General features: G+C 60.3%; 1 non-coding gene across 1 annotated transcript; it reads left to right on the forward strand.

Annotated features, from left to right (window-relative positions):
• Positions 1 to 5977: 5977 nt before the first annotated feature.
• LOC131860907 (5S ribosomal RNA) lies at positions 5978 to 6096 on the forward strand. The gene has a single exon (XR_009359990.1). It is a non-coding gene; the product is annotated as a 5S ribosomal RNA (ribosomal RNA).
• The last annotated feature ends 7661 nt before the right edge of the window (positions 6097 to 13757 follow it).

Raw genomic sequence — 13757 nt, forward strand, 5'->3', positions numbered from 1 at the left:
ACGTTTAGGGACCGAGCTCACTTGCGGATAGGGCAAAATCCGCCAAGCAACCCAAAAGCTAGACGGGGGCTCGAATCGAATCGCCTAGGCGGCCACAACAACGACGTGTTAGATCGACTACCAGTGCCAAACCATTCAGCAAGACTAGTTTGTGTCGAGGCCGGATAGAGATTCTCAGAGAGCGCCCGCATAGCATTTAGGAGACCTGCCGCGTCCCTCACACTCGACAAATGGTGGTGCACGTTTATAAATCCGAGCGATCCCAACCCTTTCAAGCACCAACATCGGTCGAGATAGAGGGGCACGGAGGGGGCTGCGTGAGACAACACAGTCCCCTATATAAGTTATTTGTCCGATTCTCACACATCCGAAGAATGGTCATCAAATCGGACAACAGCCCAAACTTCCGACTTCCGTCCCAGAAAGCCCAAGAGCTATCTAAAACGTTCATGGCCGGAACTCGATCGCGGCTATACCAGTCCGCCAAGCAACCCAAAAGCTAGACTGGAGCTCTAGTTGAATCACCTCTGTGGCCACTGCAAGGACGTGTTGGAGCGACTACCATTGCCGAACCATTCCGCAGGTCGAGTCCATACCAAGGCCGCATAGAGATTCACGATGAGCTCCTGCATAGCAATCAGGAGACTTGCCGTGTCCATCACAATCGATAAATCCTGGTGCAAGATTTTTGCATCCGAGCTCTCCAACCAGTAGAGCACCAGCATCAATCGACATAAACGGGCACGGGGGGAGGATGCTCGAGAACACTACCTCCCCTATATAAGTTATTTGTCCGATTCTCAAGCAGCCGAAGTCTGGTCATCGAATCGGGTCAAAGACCACAACTTCCGACTTTACCCACAATGCAAGTCATCGAATCGAACATCGGCCCCCGAGTCGGACTCCATGCGTATGTCAGGTCATCGGACCCAAATTCTGCCTTCCTGCGCATGGCGGGCCATCAATATCAACTCGGTCATCGGACCCAAACTCCGCCTTTCTGCGTATGGCACGCCTTCAAATCGGTCATCGGACCCAAATTCCGCCTTCCTATGCATGGCGGGCCATCAACATCAACTCGGTCATCGGACCCAAATTCCGCCTTTCTGCGCATGGCACGCCATCAACTCGGTCATCGGACCCAAATTCCGCCTTCCTGCGCATGGCAGGTCATCGGACACAAATTCAGACCTCGCGAATATGCATACGTATCGAATCGGTCATCGGACCCAACTTCCGACTTCATCCATACTGTAGGGTCTCTGAGGTTGGCGCGGTGCGCTCAACCCGGGGAGTCGACCCATCGAAGCATACACCTCCCCTATATAAGCTATTTGTCCGATTCCCACACCTGTGTAGTTTGCACCTCTGACCAGGACATCGACCCCAACTTCCGAACTCGACTGCAACGACGGCACCAGCGCCTTGGTGCGCACCTTGCGACGCACAGTCCCAACATTCGCCTTCCTGCACATGGCAGGTCATCGGACCCAAATTCCGACCTCGCGAGTATGCCTACATATCGAATCGGTCATCGGACCCAACTTCCGACTTCATCCATACCGTAGGGTCTTTGAGGTTGGCGCGGTGCGCTCAACCCGGGGAGTCGACCCAACGAAGCATACACCTCCCCTATATAAGCTATTTGTCCGATTCCCACACCTGTGTAGTTTGCACCTCCGATCAGGACATCGACCCCAACTTCCGAACTCGCCTGCAACGACCGAACCAGCGCCTTGGTGCGCACCTTGCAACGCACAGTGCCAACATTCGCCTTCCTCAACATGGCAGGTCATCGGACCCAAATTCCGACCTCGCGAGTATGCCTACATATCGAATCGGTCATCGGACCCAACTTCCGACTTCATCCATACCGTAGGGTCTTTGAGGTTGGCGCGGTGCGCTCAACCCGGGGAGTCGACCCAACGAAGCATACACCTCCCCTATATAAGCTATTTGTCCGATTCCCACACCTGTGTAGCTTGCACCTCCGATCAGGACATCGACCCCAACTTCCGAACTCGACTAAAAAGACCGCACCAGCGCCTTGGTGTGCACCTTGCAACGCACAGTGCCAACATTCGCCTTCCTACACATGGCAGGTCATCGGACCCAAATTCCGACCTCATGAGCATACCTACTAATCGAATCGGTCATCGGACCCAACTTCCGACTTCATCCATACCGTAGGGTCTTTGAGGTTGGCGCGGTGCGCTCAACCTGGGGAGTCGACCCATCGAAGCATACACCTCCCCTATATAAGCTATTTGTCCGATTCCGACACCTGTGTAGTTTGCACCTCCGCTCAGGACATCGACCCCAACTTCCGAACTCGCCTGCAACGACCGAACCAGCGCCTTGGTGCGCACCAAAAGTGCGCACTTTTGGTGCGCACCAAAAGTGCGCACTTTTGGAGGGCACTTTTTGGAGGGCACTTTTCTGCGCTCCAAAGGTGCGCACTTTTGGAGGGCACTTTTTGGAGGGCACTTTTCTGCGCTCCAAAGGTGCGCACTTTTGGAGGGCACTTTTTGGAGGGCACTTTTCTGCGCTCCAAAGGTGCGCACTTTTGGAGGGCACTTTTTGGAGGGCACTTTTCTGCGCTCCAAAGGTGCGCACTTTTGGAGGGCACTTTTTGGAGGGCACTTTTCTGCGCTCCAAAGGTGCGCACTTTTGGAGGGCACTTTTTGGAGGGCACTTTTCTGCGCTCCAAAGGTGCGCACTTTTGGAGGGCACTTTTTGGAGGGCACTTTTCTGCGCTCCAAAGGTGCGCACTTTTGGAGGGCACTTTTTGGAGGGCACTTTTCTGCGCTCCAAAGGTGCGCACTTTTGGAGGGCACTTTTGTGCACTCCAAAGGTGCGCACTTTTGGAGGGCACTTTTCCTGCGCTCCAAAGGTGCACACCTAGGTGAGCACCTTCGACCACACCTTGTAGCACACCAAACTCTGACTTTCGACTTCATCCGCAATGCAGGGTCTTTGAGGTTGGCGCAATGCGCACAACCAGGGGAGTCGACCCATCAAACCCAACACCTCCCCTATATAAGCTATTTGTCTGATTCTCATACATGCGTAGCCTGCAAGAGCAATTAGGACATCGACCCCAACTTTCGGCTTCTAAACGAAAACAAGGTCTTTGAGGTTGGCGCAGTGCGCACAACCAGGGGAGTCAACCCACCGAATGCAACACCTCCCCTATATAAGCTATTTGTCTGATTCTCATACATGCGTAGACTGCAGCAATGATTAGGACATCCACCCCAACTTTTGACTTCTTAAACAAGACAGGGTCTTTGAAGTTGGTGCAGTGCACACAACCAGGGGAGTCGACCCATCAAACGCAACACCTCCCCTATATAAAGCTATTTGTCCGATTCTCATACGTGTAGTCTGCAGCAGCGATTACGACATCGACCCCAACTTCCGAATTCGTTTGCATTGACCGCACCAAAGGTGCGCGCCTTGGTGTGCACCCTGGAGTGCACTTTGGTGCTCACCTCGGTGCACACTTTGGTGTGCACCAAAGGTGCGCACCTTGGAGCGCACCAAAGGTGTACACTTTGGAGCGCACCACATAGGGTCTTTGAGAGGTTGGCGCAGTGCGCACACCAAGGTGGGTGTTGAGGTGCGTGCCGAGGTGGGTGGGTGCTAGGGTGCGCTCCATGGTGGGTGCCAGGGTGGGTGCGTGCTAGGGTGGATTCCAAAGAGGGTCATAGGGTGGGTGCCAAGGTGGGTTGGTGATATAGTGGGTTCAAAGGTGGGTACTAGGGTGGGTTCCAAGGTGGGTCACAAGTTGGGTGCCAGGATGCGTGGGTGTTAGGTTGGGTGCCAAGGTGGGCTCCTGCGTGGGTGGGTGCTAGGGTGGGTTTCAAGGTGGACGCGAGGGCGGGTGCCAAGGTGGGTAACAAGTTGGGTGTTAGGATGGGTGAGTGCTAGAGTGGGTGCCAAGGTGGGTGGGTGCTAAGGTGGATGCCAAGGTGGTTCACAGGGTGGGTGGGTTCTAGGGTGAGTTCCAAGGTGGGTCACAGGTTCAGTGCTAGGGTGGGTGTCAAGGCGGGTGTCGAGGTGCCTGGGTGCTAGGGTGTGGATGCCAATGTGGGTCATAGGGTGGGTACTAGGGTGGGCTGCAATGTGGGTGCCAAGGTGGGTAACATGCTCGGTGGGTTCTAAATTGGGTGCCAGGGTGGGTGTGCACCCACCTTGCCCGAGGTGGGTGCCAAGGTGCCAGTGTGGGTGGGTGCTAAGGTGGATGCCAAGGTGGGTGAGAAGGTGGGTGATAGGTTGAGTGGTAGGATGGGTGGGTGCCAAGATGGGTCACAGGGTGGGTAGGTGCTAGGGTTGGTGTCAGGGTGGGTGGGTGCTAGGTTGGGTTCCAAGGTGGGTGCGAGGGTGAGTGTCAAGGTGGGTCACAGGTTAGGTGCTAGGATGGGTGAGTGCTAGGGTGCAAAGGTGCCAGGGTGGGTGCTAGGATGGGTCGATGCTAGGGTGAGTGGCAAGGTGGGTCCACAAGTGTCAAGGTGGGTGCCGAGGTGGGTGCCAAGTTGGGTTCCAAGGTGGGTGCCAACGTGGGTGCTAGGGTGCGTGGGTTAAAGGGTGTGTCACAACGTGGGTGCCAGGATGGGTGCGCACCCACACTGGCCAAGACGGGTGCAAGGTTGGGTTCCAAGCCCGGTCACAGGCTGGGTGCTAGGATGGGTGGGTGCCAAGGTGGGCACCAGGGTGGGTGCACCCACCCTGGCCAAGGTGGGTCACGGGGTGGGTCCTAGGGTGGGTAACGGGGTGGGTACTAAGGTGCGTGCCAAGGTGGGTCATAGGGTGGGTGCCAAGGTGGGCACCAGGGTGGGTGTGCACCAACCCTAGCCAGGGTAGGTCACGGGGTGGTTGTCGGGGTGGGCTTCAAGGAGCCAAGGTGGGTGGCAAGTAGCCAAGTTGCGTGCCAAGGTGGGTGTCGGGGTGGGTGCCAAGGATCCAAGGTGGGTGCCAAGGAACCAAGGTGGGTGTCTGGGTGGGTGCCGAGGTGGGAGCCAGGGTGGGTCCCAAGGTGAGTGCAAAGGTGGGTGCCAGGGTCAAGGTGAGTGCCAATGTGGGTTCCAAGGTGCCAGGGTCAGGGTGAGTGCCAATGTGGGTTCAAAGGTGCTAAGTTGGGTGCGAGGTTGGGTGTGAGGGTGGGTGGGTGCCAAGGTGTGCTAGGTGGAAGCCCGGGTGGGTCGGCATCCCATGGGTGTCGAGTTGGGTGCCTGATGGGTGCTTCTTGTCAAGTTTTAGTCGTCGGGACTCATTTCGAGCCTTAGAGGTCGTTTCTTGTCCGGTTGCCCTGTCTTCGACCTGGGAACCCAATTTTGGTCCTCGGGTCCCATTTTTTTTTGTCTCGCATCCCACTTTTGGCCTGTGGCCTTTTCGGGGTCGATTCTCGTTTTGGGCATCAGAGCATGTTTCTTCTCCTAAAACCCAATATTTGTTTATTAAGTCTCGGAACACATTTTTGTTCTCGTGGACCCATCATGGGTCTTGGAACGCATTTGTGGTCCTTGGGTCCCATTTTGCATCCCGAAACTTGTGTTTTGGTGCTTGATCCCTATTTTGGGTGCCCACCTTGCACCAAGTGCGCACCCGGGGCAAACCGAGCGCCTTGGTGCACCGGGGCAAGATCGAGCGTGCACCCGAGGCGCCCCGAACATGCACCAAGGTGCACTCGGCCCACATGTGAGCGCAGGTCGTTGCGCCCGAGGTGGTGTGTGGGCACCGCGTTGCAGACGGGACACTGCACGCACACGACGCCCCGTCCAGGTGCACGCACGTAGGCCGGGCCGGGTGCACACCCGATGCCCTAGCAAGGTGCGTGCACCCGGGCAGGGCTCACACTTGGCGAACGGGGCGCACTTCGCGAGGGAGGGTGTGCACCTCGACGGGGGTGGGTGGCCGGGGTGGATTCGCACGTGGGTCGCGGTTTGCTAAGTACACACTGCGACAAGCTCATAACGGGTGCGATCATACCAGCGTTAGTGCACCGGATCCCATCAGAACTCCGCAGTTAAGCGCGCTTGGGCCGGAGTAGTACTGGGATGGGTGACCTCCCGGGAAGTCCCGGTGTTGCACCCTTTTTTAGTTTTTCGCCGGGCGTCGCAATGCTATTTGAATTAACCTTTTGCCCGTTTGCGTTCTCGTCGGGGCCGGGCCGGGCCGGGGTGCGTTGCCCGCACTACCGCGCGCGCCGGGGCGACACCGAGCGCGCACCCGAGGCGCCCCGAGCACACAGGCCACGGTGCAACCCGGGCGTTGTGCGCGCACCCCGGTGCGCCCGAGGTGCTGCGCGCGCACCCAGGTGAAATCGGTGTGCACCTCGGCCAGTGCGCGCTCGGTCGAGTCGCGCACGTTGGCCAAGGTGCACGGTGATGTTTCTTACTCTAAGGTTCCGCACCAGACGCCCGGGACAGGTGAGCGAAGCTGGGCGGGGCCGGGTGCGCGCCCGGGGCAGGTGCACGCAGCTGGAGAGAGCTTTGGAGCGCACCAGAGGTGCGCACCTTGGAGCACACTTCGGAGCGCACCAATGATGCGCTCCATTCAAAAGTTTCCTGAAAAGGCAAAAAAAGTTGAGATTATAGAATTTCCCACTTGAGAGATTGTAAAAAAAAAAAATTTAAAATGAAGGAAACGCGGGTGCCAAGGTGTGCGCGCCCGGGTGCGCAGCCCAGCCAAGGTGTGCGCACCAAGGCGCCCACCCTGGCGAAGGTGCACGCAAGGTGCGCACCCGAGGCAAACCGGACAATTAACCCAACTTTCGACTTCGCGCGCACCTGCGCACCTTGGAGCGCACTTCGGAGCGCTCCTTGGTGCGCACCAATCTTGGGCACCTCGGAGTGCACCATGGCGCCCACCAAGGTGCGCACCCGGGGCAAACCGAGCTTCGACTTCGTGCGCACCTTGGAGGCGCCCACCAAGGTGCGCAGCCCAGCCAAGGCGTGCGCATCAAGGTGCGCACCCGGGGCAAACCGAGCTCCGACTTCGTACGCACCATGGAGCGCACAAAAGGTGCGCAACCCAGCCAAGGTGTGCGCACCCCGGGCAAACCGAGCTCCGAATCGTGCGCACCAGAGGTGCACGCCATCGTGCGCACCTTGGAGCACACTTCGGAGCCCTCCTTGGTGCGCACCGATGTTGCGCACCTCGGAGCGCACCCGGGGAAAACAATGCAATTAACCCGACTTTTGACTTCGTGCGCACCTCGAAGCGCTCTCGGGTTCGCACCTCGGAGCACACCGAGGTGCGCACCTTTGATGCGCTGCCTTCACCAATTTCCAGAAAAGGCAAGAAAACATTGAGAAGGTGTGCGCACCGAGGTGCCCACCCTGGCGAAGGTGCACGCGAGGTGCGCACCCGGGGCAAACCGGGCTCCGACTTCGTGCACGCCATGCTGCGCACCTTGGAGGGCCATGGTGCGCACCTTGGAGCAAACTTCGGAGCGCTCAATGGTGCCCAACCCAGCCAAGGTGCCCACCGCGGCGAAGGTGCACGCGAGGTGCGCACCCGGGGCAAACCGGGCTCCGACTTCGTGCACGCCGCACCTTGGAGCACACTTCGGAGCGCTCCTTGGTGCGCACCAGGGCGCGCAAACCAGCCGAGGTGCCCACCCCGGCGAAGGTGCACGCGAGGTGCGCACCCGGGGCAAACCGGGCTCCGACTTCGTGCACGCCATGGTGCGCACCCGGGGCAAACCGGACTCCGACTTCGTGCAGGCCGCACCTTGGAGCACACTTCGGAGCGCTCCTTGGTGCGCACCATGGTGCCCACCAGGGCGCGCAACCCAGCCAAGGTCTGCACACCAAGGTGCCCACCCCGGCGAAGGTGCACGCGAGGTGCGCACCCGGGGCAAACCGGGCTCCGACTTCGTGCACGCCATGGTGCCCACCGCGGCGAAGGTGCACGCGAGGTGCGCACCCGGGGCAAACCGGGCTCCGACTTCGTGCACGGCGCACCTTGGAGCACACTTCGGAGCGCTCCTTGGTGCGCACCATGGTGCCCACCAGGGCGCGCAACCCAGCCAAGGTGTGCGCACCAAGGTGCACGCGAGGTGCGCACCCGGGGCAAACCGGGGTCCGACTTCGTGCACGCCGCACCTTGGAGCACACATCGGGGCGCTCCCGGGTTCGCACCGTGGTGGGCACCTCGGAGCACACCAAGGTGGGCAGCGAGGTGCGCACCTTTGATGCGATGCCTTCACTAATTTCCATAAAAGGCAAAAAAAAACGAGATTTTAAAATTTCCGTTTTGAAAGATAGTGAAAAAAAGGGAATGCTGGTGCCATCTTGAGCCCGCCCTGGTGCGCAGCCCAGCCAAGGTGTGCGCACCAAGGTGCCCACCCTGGCGAAGGTGCGCGCCCGGGCAATTAACCCAACTTCCAACCTCGCGCGCGCCAGGGTGGGAGCGCACCCAACAACCGGGCCTGGGAAGAGCCAATGCGAGAAACCCCACCAAACGCTCTGACAAAAAAAGAGGGGGCGCTCCAGTAACCCCGCTTCGGAGCGCACCCTGGGCAAACCCAGCCAAGGTGCCCACCCCGGCCAAGGTGCAGGCGAGGTGCGCACCCGGGGCAAACCGGGCTCCGACAACGTGCACGCCGCACCTTGGAGCACACTTCGTAGCGCTCCCGGGTGCGCACCTTTGATGCGCTGCCTTCACTAATTTCCAGAAAAGGCAAAAAAAAAAGGAGATTTTGAAATTTCCGTTTTGAAAGATAGTGAAAAAAACGGAACGCGGGTGCCATCTTGAGCCCGCCCTGGTGCGCAGCCCAGGCAAGGTGCCCACCCTGGCAAAGGTGCGCACCCGGGCAATTAACCCTACTTCCGACTTCGTGCGCGCCAGGGTGGCAACCGGGCCTGGGAAGAGCCAATGCGAGAAACCCCACCAAACGCTCTGACAAAAAAAGAGGCGGCGCTCCAATAACCCCGCTTCGGAGCGCAGCCGGGGCAAACCCAGCCAAGGTGCCCACCCCGACGAAGGTGCACGCGAGGAGCGCACCCGGGGCAAACCGGGCTTCGACAACGTGCACGCAGCACCTTGGAGCACACTTCGAAGCACTCCCGGGTGCCCACCGGCGTTGCGCACCGTGGTGGGCAGCGAGGTGCGCACCTTTGATGCGCTGCCTTCACTAATTTCCAGAAAAAGGCAAAAAAAAATGAGATTTTAAAATTTCCGTTTTGAAAGATAGTGAAAAAAAAGGAACGCGGGTGCCATCTTGAGCCCGCCCTGGTGCGCAGCCCAGGCAAGGCATGCGCACCAAGGTGCCCACCCGAGGTGCACACCCGGGGCAAACCGGGCTCCGACTTCGTGCAGGCCGCACCTTGGAGCACACTTCGGAGCGCTCCTTGGTGCGCACCATGGTGCCCACCAGGGCGCGCAACCCAGCCAAGGTCTGCACACCAAGGTGCCCACCCCGGCGAAGGTGCACGCGAGGTGCGCACCCGGGGCAAACCGGGCTCCGACTTCGTGCACGCCATGGTGCCCACCGCGGCGAAGGTGCACGCGAGGTGCGCACCCGGGGCAAACCGGGCTCCGACTTCGTGCACGGCGCACCTTGGAGCACACTTCGGAGCGCTCCTTGGTGCGCACCATGGTGCCCACCAGGGCGCGCAACCCAGCCAAGGTGTGCGCACCAAGGTGCACGCGAGGTGCGCACCCGGGGCAAACCGGGGTCCGACTTCGTGCACGCCGCACCTTGGAGCACACATCGGGGCGCTCCCGGGTTCGCACCGTGGTGGGCACCTCGGAGCACACCAAGGTGGGCAGCGAGGTGCGCACCTTTGATGCGATGCCTTCACTAATTTCCATAAAAGGCAAAAAAAAACGAGATTTTAAAATTTCCGTTTTGAAAGATAGTGAAAAAAAGGGAATGCTGGTGCCATCTTGAGCCCGCCCTGGTGCGCAGCCCAGCCAAGGTGTGCGCACCAAGGTGCCCACCCTGGCGAAGGTGCGCGCCCGGGCAATTAACCCAACTTCCAACCTCGCGCGCGCCAGGGTGGGAGCGCACCCAACAACCGGGCCTGGGAAGAGCCAATGCGAGAAACCCCACCAAACGCTCTGACAAAAAAAGAGGGGGCGCTCCAGTAACCCCGCTTCGGAGCGCACCCTGGGCAAACCCAGCCAAGGTGCCCACCCCGGCCAAGGTGCAGGCGAGGTGCGCACCCGGGGCAAACCGGGCTCCGACAACGTGCACGCCGCACCTTGGAGCACACTTCGTAGCGCTCCCGGGTGCGCACCTTTGATGCGCTGCCTTCACTAATTTCCAGAAAAGGCAAAAAAAAAAGGAGATTTTGAAATTTCCGTTTTGAAAGATAGTGAAAAAAACGGAACGCGGGTGCCATCTTGAGCCCGCCCTGGTGCGCAGCCCAGGCAAGGTGCCCACCCTGGCAAAGGTGCGCACCCGGGCAATTAACCCTACTTCCGACTTCGTGCGCGCCAGGGTGGCAAACCGGGCTCCGACTTCGTGCAGGCCGCACCTTGGAGCACACTTCGGAGCGCTCCTTGGTGCGCACCATGGTGCCCACCAGGGCGCGCAACCCAGCCAAGGTCTGCACACCAAGGTGCCCACCCCGGCGAAGGTGCACGCGAGGTGCGCACCCGGGGCAAACCGGGCTCCGACTTCGTGCACGCCATGGTGCCCACCGCGGCGAAGGTGCACGCGAGGTGCGCACCCGGGGCAAACCGGGCTCCGACTTCGTGCACGGCGCACCTTGGAGCACACTTCGGAGCGCTCCTTGGTGCGCACCATGGTGCCCACCAGGGCGCGCAACCCAGCCAAGGTGTGCGCACCAAGGTGCACGCGAGGTGCGCACCCGGGGCAAACCGGGGTCCGACTTCGTGCACGCCGCACCTTGGAGCACACATCGGGGCGCTCCCGGGTTCGCACCGTGGTGGGCACCTCGGAGCACACCAAGGTGGGCAGCGAGGTGCGCACCTTTGATGCGATGCCTTCACTAATTTCCATAAAAGGCAAAAAAAAACGAGATTTTAAAATTTCCGTTTTGAAAGATAGTGAAAAAAAGGGAATGCTGGTGCCATCTTGAGCCCGCCCTGGTGCGCAGCCCAGCCAAGGTGTGCGCACCAAGGTGCCCACCCTGGCGAAGGTGCGCGCCCGGGCAATTAACCCAACTTCCAACCTCGCGCGCGCCAGGGTGGGAGCGCACCCAACAACCGGGCCTGGGAAGAGCCAATGCGAGAAACCCCACCAAACGCTCTGACAAAAAAAGAGGGGGCGCTCCAGTAACCCCGCTCCGGAGCGCACCCTGGGCAAACCCAGCCAAGGTGCCCACCCCGGCCAAGGTGCAGGCGAGGTGCGCACCCGGGGCAAACCGGGCTCCGACAACGTGCACGCCGCACCTTGGAGCACACTTCGTAGCGCTCCCGGGTGCGCACCTTTGATGCGCTGCCTTCACTAATTTCCAGAAAAGGCAAAAAAAAAAGGAGATTTTGAAATTTCCGTTTTGAAAGATAGTGAAAAAAAGGGAACGCGGGTGCCATCTTGAGCCCGCCCTGGTGCGCAGCCCAGGCAAGGTGCCCACCCTGGCAAAGGTGCGCACCCGGGCAATTAACCCTACTTCCGACTTCGTGCGCGCCAGGGTGGCAAACCGGGCTCCGACTTCGTGCAGGCCGCACCTTGGAGCACACTTCGGAGCGCTCCTTGGTGCGCACCATGGTGCCCACCAGGGCGCGCAACCCAGCCAAGGTCTGCACACCAAGGTGCCCACCCCGGCGAAGGTGCACGCGAGGTGCGCACCCGGGGCAAACCGGGCTCCGACTTCGTGCACGCCATGGTGCCCACCGCGGCGAAGGTGCACGCGAGGTGCGCACCCGGGGCAAACCGGGCTCCGACTTCGTGCACGGCGCACCTTGGAGCACACTTCGGAGCGCTCCTTGGTGCGCACCATGGTGCCCACCAGGGCGCGCAACCCAGCCAAGGTGTGCGCACCAAGGTGCACGCGAGGTGCGCACCCGGGGCAAACCGGGGTCCGACTTCGTGCACGCCGCACCTTGGAGCACACATCGGGGCGCTCCCGGGTTCGCACCGTGGTGGGCACCTCGGAGCACACCAAGGTGGGCAGCGAGGTGCGCACCTTTGATGCGATGCCTTCACTAATTTCCATAAAAGGCAAAAAAAAACGAGATTTTAAAATTTCCGTTTTGAAAGATAGTGAAAAAAAGGGAATGCTGGTGCCATCTTGAGCCCGCCCTGGTGCGCAGCCCAGCCAAGGTGTGCGCACCAAGGTGCCCACCCTGGCGAAGGTGCGCGCCCGGGCAATTAACCCAACTTCCAACCTCGCGCGCGCCAGGGTGGGAGCGCACCCAACAACCGGGCCTGGGAAGAGCCAATGCGAGAAACCCCACCAAACGCTCTGACAAAAAAAGAGGGGGCGCTCCAGTAACCCCGCTCCGGAGCGCACCCTGGGCAAACCCAGCCAAGGTGCCCACCCCGGCCAAGGTGCAGGCGAGGTGCGCACCCGAGGCAAACCGGGCTCCGACAACGTGCACGCCGCACCTTGGAGCACACTTCGTAGCGCTCCCGGGTGCGCACCTTTGATGCGCTGCCTTCACTAATTTCCAGAAAAGGCAAAAAAAAAAGGAGATTTTGAAATTTCCGTTTTGAAAGATAGTGAAAAAAACGGAACGCGGGTGCCATCTTGAGCCCGCCCTGGTGCGCAGCCCAGGCAAGGTGCCCACCCTGGCAAAGGTGCGCACCCGGGCAATTAACCCTACTTCTGACTTCGTGCGCGCCAGGGTGGCAACCGGGCCTGGGAAGAGCCAATGCGAGAAACCCCACCAAACGCTCCGACAAAAAAAGAGGCGGCGCTCCAATAACCCCGCTTCGGAGCGCAGCCGGGGCAAACCCAGCCAAGGTGCCCACCCCGACGAAGGTGCACGCGAGGTGCGCACCCGGGGCAAACCGGGCTCCGACAACGTGCACGCAGCACCTTGGAGCACACTTCGAAGCACTCCCGGGTGCCCACCGGCGTTGCGCACCGTGGTGGGCAGCGAGGTGCGCACCTTTGATGCGCTGCCTTCACTAATTTCCAGAAAAAGGCAAAAAAAAATGAGATTTTAAAATTTCCGTTTTGAAAGATAGTGAAAAAAAAGGAACGCGGGTGCCATCTTGAGCCCGCCCTGGTGCGCAGCCCAGGCAAGGCATGCGCACCAAGGTGCCCACCCGAGGTGCACACCCGGGGCAAACCGGGCTCCGACTTCGTGCAGGCCGCACCTTGGAGCACACTTCGGAGCGCTCCTTGGTGCGCACCATGGTGCCCACCAGGGCGCGCAACCCAGCCAAGGTCTGCACACCAAGGTGCCCACCCCGGCGAAGGTGCAGGCGAGGTGCGCACCCGGGGCAAACCGGGCTCCGACTTCGTGCACGCCATGGTGCCCACCGCGGCGAAGGTGCACGCGAGGTGCGCACCCGGGGCAAACCGGGCTCCGACTTCGTGCACGGCGCACCTTGGAGCACACTTCGGAGCGCTCCTTGGTGCGCACCATGGTGCCCACCAGGGCGCGCAACCCAGCCAAGGTGTGCGCACCAAGGTGCACGCGAGGTGCGCACCCGGGGCAAACCGGGGTCCGACTTCGTGCACGCCGCACCTTGGAGCACACATCGGGGCGCTCCCGGGTTCGCACCGTGGTGGGCACCTCGGAGCACACCAAGGTGGGCAGCGAGGTGCGCACCTTTGATGCGATGCCTTCACTAATTTCCATAAAAGGCAAAAAAAAACGAGATTTTA

Source organism: Cryptomeria japonica, unplaced genomic scaffold (assembly GCF_030272615.1).
Source record: "Cryptomeria japonica unplaced genomic scaffold, Sugi_1.0 HiC_scaffold_20, whole genome shotgun sequence".
NCBI classification, from domain to species: domain Eukaryota; kingdom Viridiplantae; phylum Streptophyta; class Pinopsida; order Cupressales; family Cupressaceae; genus Cryptomeria; species Cryptomeria japonica.